At 37.7% G+C, this 24,011-nt stretch overlaps 1 protein-coding gene across 4 annotated transcripts in view; it reads left to right on the forward strand.

Annotated features, from left to right (window-relative positions):
- The window catches only part of LOC106090166 (tyrosine-protein phosphatase non-receptor type 9), a 365,847-nt gene that overhangs the window by 141,707 nt on the left and 200,129 nt on the right, over positions 1-24,011 (forward strand). The window contains exon 1 of one of the 4 annotated variants that reach the window (XM_059368243.1): positions 18,162-18,241. The exons of the other annotated variants lie outside the window; for them this stretch is intronic. The gene's annotated coding sequence lies outside the window, so the exon portion shown is untranslated. Of the gene's footprint in view, positions 1-18,161; positions 18,242-24,011 lie in introns of those variants that run through there. 4 annotated transcript variants of the gene reach the window in all.

Below are 24,011 nucleotides of genomic sequence, written 5' to 3' on the forward strand. Positions count from 1 at the left end.
CCCTTGGTCACATAAGGATCATAAAACTCCTTGGACCACCATCAAACTCCTTGATTAAAATCTTATTACGGAGTTGTCTTAATAGAAATGGAAAATGTGTAGCAAAAAGTGATTTGAAAACATCCAAAAGTTTTGATTCTCATGGATAACATTATAAAGCACCAATTTAAAAAAAAATTGTTTTATTATTATACGTGCTTTATTTACAATTTGAATATTTTGTATACGTATTGTTTTTGTTGCTTGATAAAAAATATAAAAAGCAACCTTCCTACAGAATTTTTCCCTTTTCCTGTCTTGAAAATCTTTTTTTGTGACTCTTGAAGAAATTGCTTACACCATTTCTCTTTCTTTTCCCTTTCTGGGTAATTGAAGTTTGTCTTGTTAGTGCTTTTGGCCGTACCTTTTTGATTGAGTTCTATTTTCTCTTTTTTTTGTGGTTTACTTATTTTTGCGGTTGAACTCCATCATATGTGTCTTTTTCACTTTTTCGTTTTTGTTTATTTATTTCAAGTTTGCACATTTAAATGTGATGTGATTTCCATCGTGAAACTTCATGCTTCTATTCAATCACTTTCCCTGATTAAAATGAATGATACCACAGATGCTAAGATGGCTTCAAAAAAGTTGGATAAAACATACATTGGCGTTTCTTTTATAACCTTGTGGACAATTCAGTCGATAGCATGAAATTCTTGTAAGTGTAATCAATGAAAATTACAACGAACGTGTTAGGCGCCCCAAAATTTGCTAAATTGCTTACTTCTTAGTATGCTGAATTCTTAAATTTTTGGTGTTTCGAGATGTTGAAGGGTGATAGCGACCATGATTCTTTGAATGACTGATTACTGTTGGTGGCTACAAAACAGTACTGTTTTACTCAGAAGATTATGCTTAGCAGGGCTGTGGAGTCGGATTCGGAGAATTTTTGCTGGAGTCGAAGTCCAAAAATGTTCCTCGACTTCGACTCCGGCAGTAGAATTTTTTTAAGAACAATTTTTTTTTAGATAGGCATCATTATACCCTACACCACTACTGTGGTACTGGGTATTATAACTTTGTGAATTAGTTTGTAACACCCAAAAGGAAGAGAGATGGACCCATTGATAAGCATACCGATCGACTCAGAATCACTTTCTGATTCGATTTAGCTATTTCCGTATGTCTGTCTGTCCGTTCGTCCGTCCGTGCGTTTGTCCATGTTAATTTGTGTGCAAAGTACAGGTCGCAGTTTTCATTCGATCGTCTTCAAATTTGCTACAGGTATGTTTTTCGGCCTAGAGACAAAGCCTATTGAAATTGGAAAAAATCGGTTCAGATCTGGATATAGCTCCCATACAGCGGTCAAAAAAAGTATTCATCATTCAATGTTTTTTTTTTAATAAGTCTACAAAAGACAATTGGAATAAAAACATATTAAACTAATGATGCATTAGTGCTTGTGTGATATATATGTACACAATTTCATTGTTTTTAAAGAAAAAATTAGTATTTATTGGAAGAAAAAGGGCCATTTTACAGCTGAACACAAAAAATTAAACAAAAAAAGTATTCATCATTGCAAAAAAACAAAAAAATAAATAACATAATTTAAAAAAATTAATACTTTGTTATTCGACCACCGCGTCTTATAACTTCTTTTAAACGGTTTGACATCGATTGGACTAATTTAGCGGTTATATTTTGGTCTATATTAGTCCATTCCTCCATTATCACCTGTTGCATTTGACTCTTGCTCGAAAAATTGCGCGTTCTCAATTTGCGTTCGAGATGTTCCGAGATGTTCAATTGGGTTCAAGTCGGGACTTTGAGGAGGAGTTTTAATGACTTTGGGGCAGTTATACAGCATCCACATCTTGGTATTTAAAGCAGAATGTTTGGGGTCATTATCTTGATAATATTGAAAGTTATTACCAAGCCCAAGTTTTACAGCACTATCTTTTAAATTCCTCTTTAAAATGTCAATGTAATACTTATGATCCATTACTCCATTAATAATTTCAAGATTTCCCGCTCCTGAAGCCGCCATACACCCCCAAACCATTAAACCACCTCCACCATGTTTTACAGTAGCAACTGTGTTTCGTTCTTCAAGCTCTGCATTTGGTTTTCTGTACACTATGACCTTTCCATCGCACCCAAAAAGATTAAACTTGCTCTCGTCTGCAAAAATGACTGTTTTCCAAAATGATTCGGGCTGTTTTACATACATTTTTGCGAAGTTTAGCCTTTTCACTCGGTTTATTTTATTTATAAAGGGCTTCTTACGTGCAGTTCTTCCTCTGTAACTATGCCTTTTGAGTGTATTTCGAATTGTTTGTGTTGTAACTTCCTTCCCTAAATATTCCATAGTGTTTTTACGAAGAATGGTCGCATTTGTCTTCGGAGTTTTCTGAACTTGCCGCACTAGCCAACGCACATCTCCAACTGAAAGTGCTTTTGGTCGACCAGATCTTGGTTTATTGTCAACAGTTTTCGTTTCTGTCCACTTTCTGATGATGGATTGTATAGTAGATCGTGGTCTATTTAATATTTCACTGATAGTTTTTTGAGTTAAACCATTCCTGTGGTGTTTTATTATCAAAACTTTTACCTCATCAGAAACCTCGTTTTGCTTACGACCCATTTTGACAAAAACTATATTTTCAATGAAATTAAATATTTGCTGTCAAGGGCAAAGCCTCCTTTACTAAATAAAACAGAAAAGGGGGATTCCCAAATAATATTTGAATTTGACTTTGATGATAGCACATCAATGATGAATACTTTTTTTGTTCTGTTTTTGGTGTTATTATATAAAATTGCATTTTTTGCGCTAATTAAATTTATTTTTTGAATTTATTTTAAAACATATTACGAAAAATAAACTATTGCATAAAACTGCATTATTTGTTTACTTTAAATTTTCTTCAATTACCCAAAATAAGTGAATTTATTATCAATTTTGCTAATGATGAATACTTTTTTTGACCGCTGTATGTTCGTCCGATTTTCAGTAATAATGTAATAAAATGGTCATTTGTTAACCGATTCTCTCGAAATTTGGCAGGAAGAATTTTTTTTTCTCCCTTTGAATTATTACATGGAAATCGTATCCTTACCTTGAGTATTTTTATTATATTTTTGTGTAGGTATATATTTTCTTCCAGTTGTGTGAATTTCATAGAAAGGTTTTCCCCCTTATTTTTCCTTTAAACTAATTATCTTAACTGTGCTATTGTAATTTAATATCTTTGATCCTAAGTCTTATATGCAGTAATATCCAAAAGATAAGATCTCATAACTCTGCTTTGTAAATATGAACATAATAATGAACCAATAAAGATGAAATAGAAAATTGAAACGACTGTCGACATTACTGGTGAATTTCATGGAAATCGGTTCAGATTTAGATACAACTCACATATGTATATATCGGCCGATTTTCACTCCTAGAGCCACTGCAAGCACATTTATTGACCAATCTTGCCAAAATATTACACGACGCTTTTCTCGATGACTACCACTATATACATAGAGTTTAGTCAAAATCGGTTCAGATTTAGATATAGCTCCCATACATATGTTCGTCCGATTTCCAGTAATATTGCAATAAAATTGTCTTTTGTTAACCGATTTTCTCGATATTCGGCATCTCAATATTACTGGTGAATTTCATAGAAATCGGTTCAGATTTAGATATAGCTCTCATATATATGTTCGTCTGATTTTGAGAAATATTGCAAAAAAGCGATAATTTGTTATACGATTCTGTCGAAATTTGGCAGGAAGGATTTTTTTACGACTGTCGACATTACTGGTGAATTTCATAGAAATCGATTCAGATTTAGATATAGCTCTCATGTGTATATATCGCCCGATTTTCACTTTAAGAGCCACTGCAAGCGCATTTATTGACCAATCTTGCCAAAATTTTGCACAACGATTTCCTCGTTTTTATTTAATACGGTGAGTTGTACTAAACCCCCCCCACATCACTGCCAATCATCATAGGCTCTCAGTAGTTGTGCAAGAGCCGGTGCCGCCCGACCTCTCACTGGGACTCTCCACTCGATACCGCTGAGTGTCCGCGACTGCAAATACAGCTGCTCCGTATGGAGCATTCCACTACCCGCAACCTGTGGACGCGCCCGGTAGCTCGCAGATAAGCTTCTCCTGACAGCAATGAACACCACACAGATCGGAACTCGATGTTCCAGCTTGTACGGTGCTCAGAGCTTTCCCGTGCCAGATATAAATGCCGTGACAATGAAGTGCACTTACATTTTGTTCTGTTGCAGTACATAACGATAATTTGGGAAGTAATGGGAAGGAGAAGTTCAATTTGTAAGTTAATCCCAACCTTTTTAAACCCTCGATCATAGGATGGGGGTATACTAATATCGCCATTTCGTTTGTAACTCCTCAAAATACTCGTATAAGACCCCATAAAGTACTGGGTTGCCCAAAAAGTAATTGCGGATTTTTTAAAAGAAAGTAAATGCATTTTTAATAAAACTTAGAATGAACTTTAATCAAATATACTTTTTTTACACTTTTTTTCTAAAGCAAGCTAAAAGTAACAGCTGATAACTGACAGAAGAAAGAATGCAATTACAGAGTCACAAGCTGTGAAAAAAATTGTCAACGCCGACTATATGAAAAATCCGCAATTACTTTTTGGGCAACCCAATATATATTCTTGATCGTCATGACATTTTAAGTCGATCTATCCCTGTCCGTCCGCTTGTTCGTCCGTCCGTCTCTCTGTCGAAAGCACTCTAAAATTCGAAGGAGTAAAGCTAGCCGCTTGAAATGTTGCACAAATACTTTTTATTAGTATAAGTCTTTTGGGATTGTAAGTGGGCCCTATCGGTCCCTGTTTTTATATAGCTGCCATATAAACTGATCTCCCGATTTGACTTCTTGAGTCACTAGAGGGCGCAATTCTTATCCGATTTCGTTAAAATTTTGCACTAGTTGTTTTGTTATGATTATGGTTCAAATTGGTCAATAACTTGATGCAGCTGTCATATAAACCGATATGGGGTCTTGACTTCTTGAGCCTCTAGAGGGCGCAATTGTTATCTGATTTGTTTCGTTTCGTTATGATTTCAAACTACTGTTCCGAGTATTGTTGAAATCGGTGCATAACCTGATATAGCTGCCATATAAACCGATCTTGGATCTTAACTTCTTTGGCAAATAGAGGGCGAAATTCTTATCCAATTTGGCTGAAATTTTGCACGATGTAGTTTTATAACATAATATAGCTGTCATATAAACCGATGTGGGTCTTGAATTCTAGAGCCTCTAGAGGGCGCAATTCTTACTCGATTTGGCTGAAATTTTACATTTGCTTTATGACATCCAACAACTGTGCTAATGATGGTTAACCTGATATAGCTGCCATATAAACCGATCTGGGAACTTGACTTCTTGAGCCTCTAGAGGGCTCAATTTATATCCGATTTGGCTGAAAGTTTGTACAACGGCTTCTCTCATGACCTTAAACATACGTGTCTCAATCGGTCTATAGCCTGACGAGTTTCGTTATGATATAGCTGCCATATAAACCGATCTTGGATCTTGTCTTCTTTGACCACTAGAGGGCGCAATTCTTATCCTATTTGTCTGCAATTTTGCATGAGGTGTTTTGATAACTTAATATAGCTGTCATATAAACCGATTTGTGGTCTTGACTTGAGCCCCCCAAGCGTGCAATTTCTATTCGATTTGGCTGAAATTGTATACAATATAATGTACTATGGTCTCTAACATTCAATTCGATTATGGTCCGAATGATCTTTAAGTCTCGACAAATGCGATCCATGGTGGAGGGTATATAAGATTCTGCCCTGCCGAACTTAGCATGCTTCTACTTATTTTGAACTGTTTCCTGCCAACCTGACATTCGAACATGGGTGGCATATCTTTCAAATCATTCTATTTTATTAAGCAGGGCAATTGACACGTTGTGTCACCAATTGAAATTACCGCATTATTTTTTTATACTCACCACCGAAGAGTGGGGATATATTCTTTTTGTCATTCCGTTTGCAACACATCGAAATATCCATTTCCGACCCTATAAAGGATATATATTCTTGATCGTCGTAAAAATCTAAGACGATCCAGCCATGTTCGTCCGTCCGCCTGTGGAAAGCATGCTACAGTAGAGATGTTGAGCCGAAACTTTTTTTTGTCCATAGGCAGGTTAAGTTCGACGATGGGCTATATCGGACTATATCTTGATATAGCCCCCATATATTTCGAGCTGATGATTTAAGGTCTTAGGCCCTTTAGAGCCACATTTGTTTTCTGATTTCTCTGAAATTTGTTGCAGTGAGTTGTGTTAGACCTCTGGACATCTTTGTTCAATAAGTCTCAGATCTAGATATAGCTGCCATATAGACCGATCTCTCGATTTAAGGTCTTGGGCCCATAAAAGGCGTATTAATTTCACGATTTCGCTAAACATCGGGACAGTAGGTTATATAAGGCCCCTCGACATCCTTGTTTAATTTCGTCCAGATTGGTCCAGTTTTGAATATAGCTGTCATAAAGACCGATCTCACGATTTACAGTATTGGGCCCATAATAGGCGCATGTATCGTTAGTTTTCACAAAAAATTTGGTATAGCGTGTTGGTTTATGCTCCTAGACATCCCTAACTCAATACGGCCTAGATCGGTCCAGATTTGGATATAGCTGCCATATATACTGATCTCCTGTTTTATGGTTTTAGGCTCATAAAAGGTGTATTTACTAACCGATTTTGCTGAAATTAGGCACAATGAGTTGCGTTAGGCCCCTCGACATTCGTACCGAGTGTGGTTAAGATCGATCTATATTTCAATTTAACAGCCATTTAGACCGATCTTTCAATTTAAGCTGTTGAGCCAATATCAGGCCTATTTATTGTCCGATTTCGCTCAAATTTGTTATAGCGAATTGTGTTAGGCTCGTCGATATTTTTGTTCAATATGGTTTAGATCGGTATATGTTTGGATATAGCTGCCCTTAGGCCGTTAAAAGGTGAATTTTTTAACCGTCCAGTTTGGTACAATAATTTGTCTTAGACTCTTACGTAGCCTTCTTGAATATGGTAAATGTTCAAAAGGTTCAAAAATTATGAAATTTTCACCGTAGGTATTGAGCCTCTATAGGGTGCATTTCTTATTGTATTTAGCTGAAATGCTGTACCACGTCATCTCCTACTCGATGTACCAAGTATGGTTCGAATCGGTCTTAAACCTGATACAGCTCCTATATAAACAGATCTCCCGATTTTACTTCTTGAACCTCTAGAGGACGTAATTCTTATCCGACTTTGCAGAAATTTGGCACAGTCACTGTATTCATGACCACTAACAAACGCGCCAAATATGGTCTGAATCGGTCCATAACCCGAAATAGCTCCCATATAAACCGATCTCCCCATTTTACTTATTAAGTCCCTCGAGTGCGCAATTCTTTTCCGAATTGGAATTTTGCACAGTGGCATATACTATTGTCTTAAACATCCAAGCCAAGTATGGCCCGAAAAGGGTTATAACCTAACATAGCTTCAGTAGCATAACAACTCTTATCCATAGTCTTCTGTTTGACTATAAAGAGATACCGGGTAAGGAATTTGACACGTGCAATCCATGGTGGAGGGTATATAAGATTCGGCCAGTTCGAACTTGGCACGCTTTTAATTGTTATAAAATAGATATTTTATATATTTTTTATCATTTTAATAATTTATTTTTTTTTCTCAATTTTAGGTAAGTTTGCATTTTTCTAACTTCTTAATCGTAAGTACAAAACAAAAAATATGCTATTGTTATTAACATATATCAGCGTTTGTAGGAACAAAAGAAGTATTTGAAACAAAAAACCAACATTTATTTTAATTATAGCATCTAAACATTTTATTTCGGTGTTACCATGATTTCTAAGGTTTCGAATTTTCCTTGTTCGCTCAATTATTTTCAGTGTTAAGGTAACGATTTTTTTTTTTTTTTGAAATCATATAAATTTTGTACCAAAGTTATGTAGTATAGCAAAGTACATTGAAGTGTTTCATACTTGTACTGCAAAATTATCAATCGACCCCTTAAGACAGCTGCAAATTAACACGCCGAGAACTTGGAGGCTCACTAACAAGATACCTCGATCAGCAGCATGCCAGCATGGGGGGGCACTGACTAACAAGTCATCAAGCATTCTCATACCTTGCAAAACAGATGTGAATGTTATACCCATACCCATAATCACCGTAGAATGGCATAATCAATGGGGTAGCCTAAACGCATAACAAGTACGTGATTTAACTGCGGATACTCGAGCCAATAGACTCGCTGAGCGTAAAATGATTATGATGACGATGGTGATGGCGATGGTAGCGAGCGGTGAGCTTTGAATTCAATCACACGGATGGCATCAGACGAACGGGTGAACAGACGGACGGGCGAACGCTCTGAATAGTTGAATGACTTACTGACAATGATAATGCAAGTGATGTGAATAATGTGCGTTATGTTGAGAATCCGAGTACTTTGGGCGACGTCAATGAACATCCACCAACTGGGATGGGTATATAGATGAATGTTTTTTTGTTTTTTTTTTTTAATCTATCCGGTATTTATCAAATTGTTGTTGTTGCTGCTGCTTCTTGTTTAAGCTAAAGGCACTTGTTTGCAGTTTGTTTGCCTGCCTGCCAGTTTATCCGGAAGCTAATGAAATAAGTGAGTTCTTTTAATGCAAACTCGTAGCGATATCAGACATTGATAGGCGCTGAGAGGTTTATTAGGCTGGATCGTTACCATTGCCAGTTTAAACATTAAAACTCCAAAAAATCAGATTAGCAACTCTCAGGCACACTAACAGTAGGTTAGATTCGGTTGAAAAGAGGGTGCGGATGGACATACGCCTAACCCAGTAATCTGCTGGTTGTGCGCTCTAATGCTAAAAAGTAACCTCGAAAAAGAAAATCCAAGTCAGCATTTCCGTGCTACCTAATTGTTTTCCATACCACGCCCCTAAGTTGGTTCATGTCTGGTATTGTGTCACCACCTTAGTGCCGGTATCTGTTAGACGTGAAAGCCGGGTAAAGATATAGGAAATGCTCCAACGTCTCATCATCTTCCCCGCATACGCTACACTTGCCGCACCAATTTTGCATATATGAGCTCGTAGTCCTATGTGGCCTGTCATGATACCGAAAGATGTAATGACCTCCTGCTTACTTCCTTCCAGAAATAGCCTTGTCTTCTCAAGATCCGGATCTCCCCATAGGATTATTTCCGCCGTCCTATCGACTGTTTCGCTGTTCCACAGTGTAACATGCGTATTCGTCTCCCACTCCCTTAACTCGGACTGCGTCGACCCGAAAGGCTTCGGCAACCAACCGGTTAACCAAGTTTATTGACGGCAGTCCTCTGGTCTTCACCGCCTAATCATCTGCCCTGTAATTCCCCTTACTCCGTTATGGCCCGGCACCTAAACGATGCGTAATGTGCCATCCCCAGAGAAAGCGTTAGTCTTCTTCGTGACCTTGCTGTCCTTATCGTTAATGCCCTACTGGTCATTTTACTGTCCATAAAGATGTGCAGACTCGACGTCCTCGCGTTAGCATTACACCACCTCAAGCATTCTGTGATCGCCCGGATCTCCGCCTGCAGGACCGCACTAAGATCAGGCAGTCAAAAAAAGTTTTCAGTCCCTGGGTACTCAATGTAGCTTTGATCCGTCTATGTAGCTCGATCTTTCAGTACTTTCCAAAGTTTCTTCACTTAATCAAATAATATGGAGCAACCCAAATGTCTATTTGCAATGTTTTTGTGTCGGGTGGCTCCTCTGGTGTCCTCTTAACTCAAAGACATTTCGTTTGAGTCCCAATCGACCTACGTGCTGTAGGGATCTTTTTTGGTGAACGCATTCGGATGGGGATCAAATTTTTGGGCCCCTATGTAAATATCAGATTCGTACCATACTCTCAAAAGCCTTTCTTTGGAGTCCCATATTGTTTCAATAGGTCTACATGTCCAATTTTTATATTAAATTCAAACTCTTCTTCCAAATACTTTTAAAATTTCATTTAAATCGATAGACCATTCTCTGATAGCTGGCATTTTGGTAATTTTAATTAAATACAGAAACAAACTCCGAAGCCGCAAAAAAGGAAGGTCTTTCCCAGCAGCACTCAATGATGTAAGTGTAGTTCCCTCCTCCACAATGGGATGTCCGCGATAATTCATCAGGATGGGAATATGCTTTACGCATTTGAGGGGTCGCGTGCCAGGCTTCATTGTTATCAACGGTACCGGCTAAAAACCCACAGTTTGTTACCCAGGTGGGTCTTCTGAGCGAAGCAGTTGGTTCTTCTGTTTCTGAATAGCTGTGTCCTTCTTTTGGCTTTATTACAACGGCATCCGTTCGTTGCATAGTTTTCCGTGCTGGTGGTCCTTCTTTCGGCTTTATTACAACGGCATCCGTTCGTTGCATAGTTTTCCGTGCTCGTGGTTTTCGCCGCGGGGTCCTCTTCGATGTCTTTGATTCTTTCTCTCGGCCTTTCTCGTTGCTCATTTCAGTTCTACAACTTGATCCATCTTCATTTTGCCGGGGTTCTCCTCAACTGGACGTGGCGCGTGCTACTTATTTTGCAACGCCGAATGGGGTTGACATGTTCTTTGATGACGTGGGGGTCTCTGCTGTGTTCGACCTACTTTGCTTTTTCTGCCTCCTATCTCTGACACATAATTATGGGCATCCCTGCAGATATTTTTCTACCTGTCTAAGGCCAATCGCATTTGACAAAGGACTTTTTTACATTTCCTAGCGTTTTTTTTTTTGGTAGATGCATCAAGTTGAACTCCTGTCTTGGAGAACTAATCCTGCTCTTGCATGCTTCTGCGTTATTATCTGCTGACGTAGAGTCTAACGCCATGTTTCTTATCTTTCTCTCTCTATCTCGACACAGGGCCCTGCCCAGGTCTCTTAGAGATTCTAACGGTGTTTGATGTATTTTCGATCTTCTTCCAAACATCGATTCCATCTCCCTTGCTGGTGTTTTGGTTGGTTTCTCCAGTGCGATTGGGTCTCAACTTAGACCCGTAAACTGTGTCTAAAAATGTTAACACCCTTTATGTTGATCCCAAGGGTCCCTTTGCATGCACAATGGTCCTTCCGAAGTTTGACACAAGACCTCATGAGTACATATGTTCAGCGTCAGTTTGGGATTAATCTGGGTATCGTATCAACAGTACCTCATTGGCAAAATAATGGCTACAAATAATGATACAAAGTGTTCTGTAAGACCTGCCAGGGCTTTAGCGGGGGTGGTATTAGTCTGAAATTAATTTTGTGTATGTCAGATAGTAGAATGCCACAGCTGTCAGCTCGAAGCAACAATCAAAATCCGTTGTCAAAATCATATTTCAACGCGCCAAGGTCGAGGCTCATCTGATTGGGGAGTCCACGAGGGCATAACTCTCTAGATGGCATCTATATGTAAGGCACTTTTGTGAGTGGATTCTGCGCAAGCCTTTAGGTCGTCCAGCTATCCGCCAACCGCTGTCTCCGGTATTAGCTATAAGCACCATAGCGGCTCTTTCGCCGTTTTACATTTCAGCTTAACTTACTTTACTTGACTATGACAGAACATTTATTCCATTAGCCGAACGTAGAAAAGCGTTCCAAGCGCCTCGATCCTCTGCGCTCATTCTAAAATCTCTGACAACAAGTTTCGAGGTGTCTTCCACCACATGATCTTTCCATCGGGCTTTTAGTTTCCCCGGTTTGCGTGTACCACTGTGTTTGCCTTCAAAAGACTTCTTTGCTGGAGCTTCTTCATCCACTCTGGCAACATGACCTAGCCATCGCAACCGTATGTTGGTAGGTGTAACTATGATATCAACGTCATGTAGCTCATGATTCATACACCGCCTGTATTCTGCATTAATGCAAACTGGTTCATAAATTTTACGAAGAATCTTTCTCACAAACACTCTAAGCACTGCCTCGTCTGCTTTCATAAGTACCCATGCCTTGGAACCATATAACAACATGGGTAGTATCCGTGCCTTGTATAGTAGAATCTTCGTCTGTCGAGAGGTGACTTTGTATCTAAACAGCGTACTTAAGTAGCATCTGTTTGCCAGTATTATTCGGCGCCTTATTAGAAAACTGGTGTCATTCGTTTCGGTTACGGCGGTGCCAAGGTAGATCACGTTGCTGATTATCGCTGTGGTTCCCAACTTTCTCCATTTTCTTTATCTGCTCGGTTTAACACGCCGTTTTAGATGTTGATACCATCCATTTTGTCTTATCTCCATTTACTGCCAGATCCATTTTCACTGATTCTCTTTTGATTCCTTCAAAGGCTGCAGTTACTACTGCCATTGACCGAGTTATGATTTCGATGTCGTCAGCATAGGCGAGTAGCATGTGTTCTCTTGTGAGTGGTGTGTCATATTTATTCACATCTGCATCTCGTATAATCTTCTCCATCAGGATATTAAAGAAATCACACGATAAGATGTCCCGTTGTCTGAAACCTTCGGAGTGATTCTTTCCTTTTCGTACTGATTTCAGCTCAGCTGGTAATATAAAATGGCCATTCACTAAACGTGTTCTTTCAGTTAGTTCACTAGTACAATTCCGTCAGTGAACTGTTTTTGTCTCCTTTATTTATTCATTCACTAAACGTCTTCGTTCAGTTAGTTCAATTCCGTCAGTGAACTGTTTTTGTCTCCTTTATTTTAGAGAAATCGGATTAGAACTGCGCCCTCTAGTAATCAAGTGTCACTTGTTTAGATGGTGTACTCTATGATATTAGAGAGTTATCCCCGTTCTTGAAAAGGATATTAGTAGAAAAAATTGGATTTAGCAGTTGAAAACGCATAATTGCCAGCGGATTTCTTCAAATACATTGGATGATCATGGCAGGGGTTTCCCACTTCTTTGGGTATTGATAACTGTTTAAAAGTCTCATCAAAATTACAAAGCGCTTGAAGAATACTTCACTGGTGGAATAATAGATTTGAAAGACACCCCAAAACCAAGCAGTGCTAGGCAATCTGGTTCATTTAGCTTGTTAAGTTAGTTCACCAGTTCAGTTCGTTGAGTGAACAGTTTTTGTGACATTTAATTCACCGGCCAGTCTCTCTCACGGTTTGACACATTAGCTCTACAAGCACTGTAAAATTAATTAGTGTAAGGCAAAATTCTTTATTGAATGGCTTTTTCACGGAAATAGCTCATTACATTTGTTCACTAGTTCAATTCGTTCAGTGAGCTGTTTTTGTATCTGTTTTAGCCAAATCAAATAGGAATTGCGGCCTCCGGTGGTCAATTGAAAGTCATAACAGAACACATCATGCTAAATTTTATTCAAGTCAGCTAAAACTTGGACTTCATGTACTTAAGAAGTTAAATGGCGGCTATATCAAAACCTATACTATAAGTCCTATACTAAGAAGAAGTATTTATGCAAAATTTCGACCGCCTAGCTTTACTTGTTCAAAGTTAACATGCTTTCGACAGATGGACGGATAGAGATTATACATCGTAGGACCACAGATCGATGTTACAAACAGAATGAAGAAGTTAGTACAGCCTTAACTTATGCTGTTGGGTATATCGCACCCGGATAAACAAAATGTTTGGCTTAAAAATGTTATGAACTAAAATTCGGCCCACCCTAAGGTACGTACGTGACAACACTTCTTATTTATCTATGTATGTATGAAATTATGCAATACTTGTGTCACAAAGTCTATCTGCTTCTTTTTTCTTAGTAAATGGGAGAATCTTTTGCTGGAAAACTAAATTACCCATGCTAACACAATACGATGAGAAAAAAAAATAGTAAAATAAATTAATATTGATAAGAACCTGTTTGTGATGATACGGCTGAAGACAAGCCCCTTTATATAATTAACCCGTTTAGTGAGTGGTGACAGATATTATTAAGTACCACATAGGTCATTGCTACTGGTTCATGAACAGACATTTTTATTTGAAGGTGAATAAAGCTATAGATTTGAATTTGTTGTTAGAAACTTTTTAGCAAACCCTTAAAGTATGCAACATTTTTCCAAATGCATAAATAAAAATTTTTGTAAGGCCATTAATACAAAAAATTTTATGTTATTGGGATAATACATAATGGTCATAAGTTTCCTTTGTTATTATTATAATTTAACTTCAAATTTGTATAAATATAAGACTAACTTAAAGGTGTTGTTATTAATCTATAAATATATATTTAAACACCTCTTTAGAGGGTTAAAACTGAAATATATGCTGTTTTTTCCTTTTTTTTGACTTTCTCTCGATTATTGTTCACAGGAAAATGTAATTTCCTTTTTAAATTAAGCGCCTCCATGTATTCTAGAACCAACAAAGAATCGTCAAACACATATAGCTACCATGCTATACCATGAGTATTGCCCCCTTACACCTCATATCGCTTTCATTCTATTATGTTTTGTGATTGTTTTGTTGTATTACTTTATGACATACGACACCTATTTGCACTCATTGCTGTAGACTCTCCACTGCGGAAATGGATGTGTAACGAACACTTTAGCAATCCAAACAATGCCGCAAATGACTTTAGGAGTATACAAAAGTTCATAACAATATCCTCAGATTGAAATGGAGCATTTGCATGAATGGGAAACTTTAGAATGAGAGTTAATAGGAACTTCATGTACGATGACAAAAAAGTTCACTTCTTTTTGTTATCGATTGGTGTATTGTATTGATATCCGATTAGTGGATGCCAAATAAGTATTTTTCTGTAAAGGAGTAAGGACCTTAGAGGAGTTATGAGTTAGAATCAGCATAAGTGAAAATAAATTTATAAGTAGATTAGACATTTGAGCTCTTTAAAAATATGTACGTACCTGAAAATGTGGCAGAATTTTTTTTAATTTTCAGTATTTAACTCCTTAAAATATGACCATCGTGGCGCGGGGTTACTATAACCGCTTATAACGCTGAACGCCTGGCTTCGAATCTTAGCGAGAACATTAGAAAAAAGTTCAGTGCTGGTTAACCCCTCCTAATACTTTTTCCCAAAGAGGTGTCGTATTGCGCCACCCCGTTTGGATTCGTATATAAAAAGGAGGGACCTTATCATTGAACTTGAGCTTGAATCGAACAGCACTCATGCAATATGTGAGAAATTTGCTCCTTTTCCATTCCTTTTGTAACACCTCTATATATCGCTCTGAAACCCTATAAAGTATATTTATTCTTGTTCGGAGATTTTCTTTGCGAATGGAAAAGGATGACCAGAGATAGCAACATACACCTATCACTATGGGACGCGCTTCATATTTGGTTAGAAGACTTTTCAACCATATTAGGTGTGACGGCTTCAAGGGCCGTGCGTTGGTATATTGTATTTGAATCGTATTAATTGCGAAAACGCCTCTATGCTACAATTACCACATTAACCACGCTCGACAACCCTGTCTATTAGCTGTACTTTTTCCGAATGCTTGTGTTTTCGTGTAATGGTAGATTTTTGGTCAACAGCAAACTATTCTTCTTTATTCATATTCTGTCTGACGTTCTAGCCGCGTCCGTCGGCCTGTAGAAATCATGAACGAGTCCGTGTCAACAATTTGTTAAAATCTGCCATAATCAACTACTTGCTTAGACGTTTCACGTCTACCATCGGTTCGAAGAAGACATGGACGGCCATCCACCGATGTGGATGTAGACGGGCTTCTATGGTTTTGATCCGTCTCTCGGGGATCGTCATAGTAAAGGTTTTGAATTCTCGGGTAGAACAATGCGATCTCTCGGTAGAACAATGCAATTTGGCTTCTCAATGGTAAAATCTAACACAGTTGGATTCGATGTCATTGAACCAACATTTCTTAGGGCACTGTTACCATATATTCTCCCACACATGACCTACATTTTAAACAGTATTTTGACTAGAGGGTCATTTTCAGTACCACAAAAGTACACTAAAGTTGTGCCATTACCCAAGAATTGCAGGGAGTTACGGCTCATTTACATTCTGTGTTTTCTGTCCAAATTTTTCGAAGAGATAAGGTATAGTCAGATGTTATGGTGTATAAATGAAAACTCTCTTTTATATCAAAACCAGTCAGATTTCGGTTCCGGGCTTGGCAATATAAGTGCTCTAGCAGATGTCCTGATAGTTGAAATAACTTGGGTATGACGAATTGAACCTTGTTGTTCTCCTTGACCATTTAAAGCTTTCGATACTGTCGATCACACTATGTTGGCGGGAAAGGTAAGATACCTGTTTCATTTCTCGTCTCCGTCTGTTCGTTTTATCATGACATCTCTCCGATCGTATCCAATCCGTGGTTTCGAAGTCATCTGTGCCTAGTTCTTTGTCTGTTATTCGGTGGGTGCCCCGGAGCTCAATTTTGGGTCCTATTCTATTTTTTTTATATACTCGCATAAAAATAATTCGTTTGACATAAAGAGAATTTTTGCCAAGTAAACTTCTTTGCTGAAAAACGTTGGACTTTGTTTATGATAAAAGTTCATGTTTTTGAGATAAATTCTTTCAAGAATTTGTGACAACTATAAATGTGTTTACCCTGACAATACCTTTCACTCTTAATACATAGAACATGTTATTTGCGGTTTCAACCAGTTTTGATACCCTCCACCATAGCATGGGGGTATACTAATTTCGTCATTTTGTTTGTAACTCCTCGAAATATTCGTCTAAGACCCCATGAAGTATATATACTCTTGATCGTCATGACATTTTAAGTCGATCTAGCCATGTCCGTCCGTCCGTCTGTCTGTCGAAAGCACGCTAACTTTCGAGGAGTAAAGTTATCCTATTGAAAGTTTGCACAAATACTTCTTATAAGTGTAGGTCGGTTGAGATTGTAAATGGGCCATATTGGTCCATATCGGTTTCGATAGAGCTGCCATATAAACCGATCTTGGATCTTGACTTCTTCAGCCACTAGAGGGCGCAGTTCTTATCCGATTTGGCTAAAATTTTGCATGAGGTATTTTGTAATGGTTTCAAACAACTGTGTTAAGAATGGTTCAAATCGGCCCATAACCTGATATTGCCGCCATATAAACCGATCTTGAATCATAATTTCTTATGATTCAAGATCAATTCAAGGGCGCAATTCTTATCCGATTTGGCTTAAATTTTGCACGACGTGTTTTATTTTGTCTTCCAACAACTGCGCTAAGTATGGTTGAAATCGGTAAATTACCTGATGTAGCTGCCATATAAACCGATCTTGAATCATGACTTTTTGAGCCACTAGAGAGCACAATTCTTATCCGATTTGGCTAAAATTTTGCATGACGCGTTTTGTTATGACTTTCAATAACTGTGCCAAATATGGTTCAAATCAGTTCATAACCTGATATAGCTACCATATAAACCGATCTGGGATCTTGACTTCTTTAGCTTCTAGAGGGCGAAATTATTATTCGATTTGGCTGAAATTTAGTACAACGGCTTCTCCCATGATTTTCAACATACATGTGAAATATGGTCTGAAGCGGTCTTTAGTCTGATATATATGAATAGATCTCCCTATTTTATTTCTTGAGCCCATAAAGGGCTTAATTTTTATTCAAATTGGCTGAAATTTTACTCAATGACTTCTACTAGGGTCTCCAAAATTCAGCTTAATTATGATCCGAATCGGCCCATAACTTGATATTTATCTAATAGCATAGCAATTCTTTGTTTGCCTAAAAAGAGATATCGAGAGAAGAACTCGACAAATGTGATCCATGGTGGAGGGTATATAAGATACGGCCCGGCCGAACTTAGCTCGCTTTAGCAATTATCCCTTTCCGAGTTTACCTTCCGCACTCGTCCGAGCTGCTCGATATATACACTGCTATTTGCTCAGTCAAAACAAAAAAGGAAAAAATGTTGTGTGTGACAATGTGTCTATACCAGAGATTAGGGCACAATACCATTATTTACAAGCCTATTTTATATCTACTTTGGGTGGATTTTTCTTTATCGCGTAAATATAACTAAACAATGTATATGCCTCATAAATTCTTCTTGTGCTTTCTGCTGCTCTAATGATTTTTGTCATTGGCATTTTTGCATGAAACTTTTAAGAATTTTTATTTTTCTAGTTTACCATCCGCACTCGACCGAGCTGCTTAACATACCGACTGTTTGCGAGTTTGTCTTTACCAGTTACGAGCACACTATCGCAATTATGTGCAAGCTCATGGGCTAGCTTTGGGTTATTTTTTTGTGTACGTGCACCTTGTGAGTATATTTTGCAATAGTGTGAGTATATTTTGCCCTTCACTAGCCTATATGCTCAAATATTCACCCTTTGTCTCTAGTAGGAGAGACACAAGAGAAACGTTATTGGTCCGGTAAACGAATAATCGTTTGCGGCTTTCGCAACACTTTTGCTTTTAAAGAGTTTTTGGTTTTACAACAGAAGAAAGGTCCTTTTTTACAGCGAAGATTCTAAAAGATTTACAACAAACTAATTTAGTTTCGTTCAATAATGTTATGTTTATGGCTTACGTTTGATATGTTGAAGCAAAACGTTATACGCACAAAAAAAAATATCGCGAAAATTTTTCAACTATTGAATTGAATTTAATTGAAAATAAAAATGTTTTTAATTAAAATATTAATTGCAATTACGAACGTGATTAAAATTTTGTCAATTTTCTATTCAAAAATTTGATTGATTCAATCACTTTTTTAATTGCATCAGTTAAAAAAATTACCTGTAATTTAAAAAAAAAAATCAATAATTTTTTTACTGTGAAATTTCAATAATTTTCAATCATTTTCTTAATTGAAAATTATTTCAGTCACCTTTTTCAAATTAATTAGTATTATCATTTTCGTGATTGAAACAGTTTCAATTAAAAAATTAATTCGATCAAATAATTTCGTGATTGAAACCGAATTTTATTTATTTTTTTTCTGTTTGACTTGCGGTAATTTTTCTTATTCTTAATAAATAGTTGTTGTTGTTGAAAAAATTTGCTTGCTTAATACTCATACTTTAACTTCTTACTATCAAGATTTTCGTCCGTCAGTTGACTTCATTTATATGATGAAATCCATTTTCATTGTTATTGAAATTTTTCTTATTTAAAAGTTCTTTGCAATCACAGCTTTCGTTTGAATTTTCCCTTGAAATCAGTCAAGAAAATAAAGAAAGAGAACAAGTACATCAAACAACAGATGTATGCTCTTGAATTTTTATTACAATTCTCAATTCATTGGAGAAAAGAAAATTACAAGAAAATGCCATACTACCACACTGCTGCTGCTCCAGCTCCATGTGAAACAATTCCAGCTCGTAGGATGCCTCATCGGAATCTTCTAAGGGGCTGTAGCTTTTGTGAAATTTCCTCTTGCCTTAGAGTATGGGGGAGCGGGGAAGAGAATCTAGGGTAAAACGTTGAAGATGTAGATATTTTGCACTCATTATTCCTTTTAATTTGTAAATAATACACGCCAGTCACACTGCCCATCGAACAGAATAGCACAGAAAACATGTTGACGGCATTTTCGTGCGAATAATGATGAACTACACGCCAAACTCCGCACTTAACATTTCATTGGTATTTCAGAGTGAACGTTAAGCGGCGTTGTTCATTCATGCTTTAATGGATTTTCGTGCATATTGATTACAATTTTTTTCTTTTCGTTTTGCACCGCTGATTGAATTTTACTTGGGGATATCGATTTTTTTTTAAATAGACTTGAAGTTTGTTCATCGTCACAGCAACTCACATCTGTGACCACGAATTAAGTCTTCCTTTTGAGTTGAGAAAATAAGAATTCAATGTTGTATGAATGCTTGATTTATGGCCTAGACTAATGAACTCTAGGTTGAGGGGAACTGATGGCACAGTGGGATGACATTAAAAAAAAAAAATAAATATAAATAGGTGTTAGTTGTTGTTGACAGCTCTGAAGCGAAAAAAATTAAAAAAATGTTATTTTCTCTGGGAATATATATATTCTCGCCTTATATTGGTTTATAGTGGCCGCCGAGTAAATACGAGTACTCACTTAGATAATTTTTGTCCATTGTGATATCAGAGTAGTGACATGCCAAAACCATTGGTGGGAATCAAACTCACAAACGTCGCACTAGCAATATAAGCACGCTACCAAATTAGACAAGGGCACGCTACCGAATTGGACAAGATCTATATAAAATTTGGGGAACTTTTATTTTTATACCCTCCACCATAGGATGGGGTATACTAATTTCGTCATTCTGTTTGTAACACCTCGAAATATGATGCGTTTGAGACCCCATAAAGTATATATATTCTTGATCGTCATGTCATTTTAAGTCGTCTGTCCATCCGTCTGTCTGTCGAAAGCACGCAATCTTTCGAAAGAGCAAAGCTAGCCGCTTAAAATTTTGCACAAATACTTTTTATTAGTGTAGGCCGGTTGGGATCTTGGGTCTTGACTTCTTGAGCCTCTAGAGGGCGCAATTCTCATCCGATTTGACTTCCAACAACTGTGTTAAGTGTGATTCAAATCGGTTCATTATCTCGTATAGCTGTCATCTTGAACATCCTAGATCTTGACTTCTTGAGCCTCTAAAGGGCGCAATTCTCGTCCGATTTGACTGAAACTTTGCACTTGGTGTTTTTAATATCACTTCCAACAACTGCGCTAAGTATGGTTCAAATCGGTCCATGTTTTGATATAGCTGCCATATAAACCGATCTTGGGTCTTGACTTCTTGAGCCTCTAGAGGGCGTAATTCTCGTCCAAATTGACTGAAATTTTGCACGTAGTGTTTTGGCGTGACTTCCAACAACTGTGTTAAGTATGATTCAAAGCGGTTTAAAATCTGGTATAGCTGTCATATAAACCGATCTTGGATTTTGACTTCTTGAGCCAATTCTCATCCGATTTGGCTGAAATTTTGCATGAGGTGTTTTGTTATGACTTACAATAACTGTGCTAAGTATGGCGCAAATCGCTGTATAAACTAATATAGCTACCATATAAAGCGATCTGGGATCTATACTTCTTAAGCCTATAGAGGGCGTAATTCTTATCCGATTTGGCAGAAATTTTGTACAAAGGCTTCTCTCATGATCTTCAACATACGTGTCTAATATGATCTGAATCGATCAATAGCTTGATACAGCTCCCATATAAACCAATCTCCCGATTTTGCTTCTTGAACCCCCTACAAGGCGCAGTTCTTATCCGAATGAACTGAAATATTGCACAATGACTTCTACAATGTGCAGCATTCATTTATCGAGCTATATCTTGATATAGCTTCAATAGCATAACAGTTCTTATTCGATATTCTTTGATTGCCTAAAAAGAGATACCGCGCCTAGAACTCGACAAATGCGATCCATGGTGGAGGGTATATAAGATTCGGCCCGGCGCAACTTAGCACGCTCTTACTTGTAAAAATTTACAAATTGTGTTGCACAATTTTTCATAAGAAATTCCTTAAAGTTATTAAAAAATTATTTTCCAATTTTTGTTTTAACTCCTTTTTTTCCAGTTTATTGCTATTTTTTCTTTCCTTTTTTTCACTGTGCATCGTGGAACAATTTAAATAGTTTTTTTTCTTTTTTGCAATTTAAAGTTTTTTTCTTGGTTTCAAACAATTTGTAGTAATTTTCGAATCAGACAATTGATTTTCATGATTCTATGTCTGTCCCATCTGTTTGCATTGACGTCTAATTGCCATATGATGAGATAGTGGCCATGTAAATAACCTCTTTCTGCGACCAATGCTTGTTACTTAGAAGTCACGTTTTGTGGATGACCGTGATACAAATTTGCAAAATTTGGTATTCATTTGCGTTTAATTTTCTGCTTTTTAGTTTTTTTTGAATTGTGACATTTAAGCATCTACCGATGACGAATTTAAATAGACAATGATTAATTTCCATATAATAATGCTATTTCACATTTGTGGTTTAATAATTTCTAACTCATGGATAAAGGCTTGTGTGCGAACTTGGGTAATTGGGAAGGCATTTTGGAAAATATTGCTTAATTTTTTTAAAGGCTTTTTAACAAGAGGAAACCTTGACCCATGGACTGCAAATTTTGCCCATGAACATTCCACTAAGGATCGGGGGCAAACTTATCACATATCAATGAGTGCAGTCCGATTTAAGTTTAAGCTCAATGATAGGGGGCCTCCTTTTTATAGCCGAGTCCGAACGGCGTGCCGCAGTGCGACACCTCTTTGGAGAGAAGTTTTACAAGGCATAGTAACTGACAAATGTTGCCAGCATAAGGAGGGGAAAACCAACGCTGAACATTTTTTCTGATAGTCTCGCCAGGATTCGAACCCAGGCGTTCAGCGTCATAGGTGGACTGCTAACCTCTGCGTTACGGTGGCCTCCGACCCATGGATTTTCGACACGAAAAAATTGTTTTTTTTTTAGCTGTGGTTATCTCTTCACTCATGCTGGATTTGTGAGGTCGGCATGAGCCGGTTCTTCATCATTGAACTTCTACGGGTCCTGGAAGTCAAATCAGAGTGGATATATCTATTTGCAGACGTATGTAGGCTTCACACTCCAAATTTTAACCAAATCGGATAAAGTAATGAAATCGTAGTACCATCTTATATGGGAGCTATATCCAATCGATTTGTAGCCAATTTTTCCAATTTGCAATCCCCAACGACTTACATCACTGCGAGTATGAAGTGTCTGCAACATTTCGAGCTTATATTTATATTCATTCGATCGCTTTCATTATTTCAACAGACGGACGGACATTAGCGAACAGATGAGTAAATGGAACATTCTCTCCACTCAAGGAGACAGGTTCCACTGCTGGCAACTTGTTTCTCCTGCTGAAAAAAACTACTTCTGTCTTGCACGGATTTATAGCTAGACCACTTTTGGTAGCCCATTTTGTGGCTGCACGTAGAGCTTCCTCAAGTATATCTCTTAGAAGGCGAACAAAAATTGCTACTTCCAGGGGCTCAAGAAGTCGAATCGAGAGATCGGTTTATATGGTAGCTATATTAGGTTATATACCGATTCGGACCGCACTTGGCAAAGTTCTTGGAAGTAATAACAGAACACTACATGAAAAATTTCAGCCAAAGCAGAGAAAAATTGCGGCTTCCAGGGACTGAAGAAGTCAAATCGGGAGATCGGTTTATATGGGATTTGAACCGTACTTGGCAAAATTGTTGGAAGTCATTACATAACACTACATGCAAAGTTTCAGCCAGATGGGATTGATGCTTCTAGGGGCTCAAGATGTAAAATCGGGTGATCGCTTTATATGGGATCTACATCTAAATCGGAACGGATATGGCCCTTTTGCAATTCCCAACGACTTACATCAATATTAAGTATCTGTGCAAAATTTCAAAGGGCTAGCTTTACGCTTTCAACTGCTATCGTGAATTCGACAGACGGACGGACGGATGGACATGGCTAGATCGATTCAGATCGTCGAGACGATCAAGAATCTATATACTTTATGGGGTCTAAGACGAAAATTTCGAGGTGTTACAAACAGAATGACTAGATTAGTATACCTCCATCCTATGGTGGTGGGTATAAAAATTTTCAGCAGTTTTTGCAAATTGCAAATTTGACCATGAACATTCGATTAAGGAACAAGGGCAAACTTCTCACATTTCAATGAAAGGTGTCAAGTTTTAAGCTCACTGATAAGAGCCTCCTTTTTAAAACCAAGTCCGAATGGCGTGCCGCAGTGCGACACCTCTTCAGGGAGAGGTTTTTACATGTTTTAGTCTTCACAAATTTCGCCAGCATTAGCTGAAAATTCTTTTTCTGGTGTTCTCGCCAAAATGTGAGCCCAAGCGTTCAGCATTATAGGCGTACCTCATGCTTAGCTCTGCGCTAGCGTAGCCTCCAGCGTTGGTTCCCCTCCTTATTTTGGCAACATTTGTGAAGTATCATGCTATGTATGAACTTCTCCCCATTTCCCAAAACTCCCCTCAATCGGGTATATTTAAAGACCATGGCAATATAGGACTCAAATAAACGGTATAAGCGAGTAGAATACA

Source organism: Stomoxys calcitrans, chromosome 4 (genome assembly GCF_963082655.1).
Source record: "Stomoxys calcitrans chromosome 4, idStoCalc2.1, whole genome shotgun sequence".
Classification (NCBI taxonomy): domain Eukaryota; kingdom Metazoa; phylum Arthropoda; class Insecta; order Diptera; family Muscidae; genus Stomoxys; species Stomoxys calcitrans.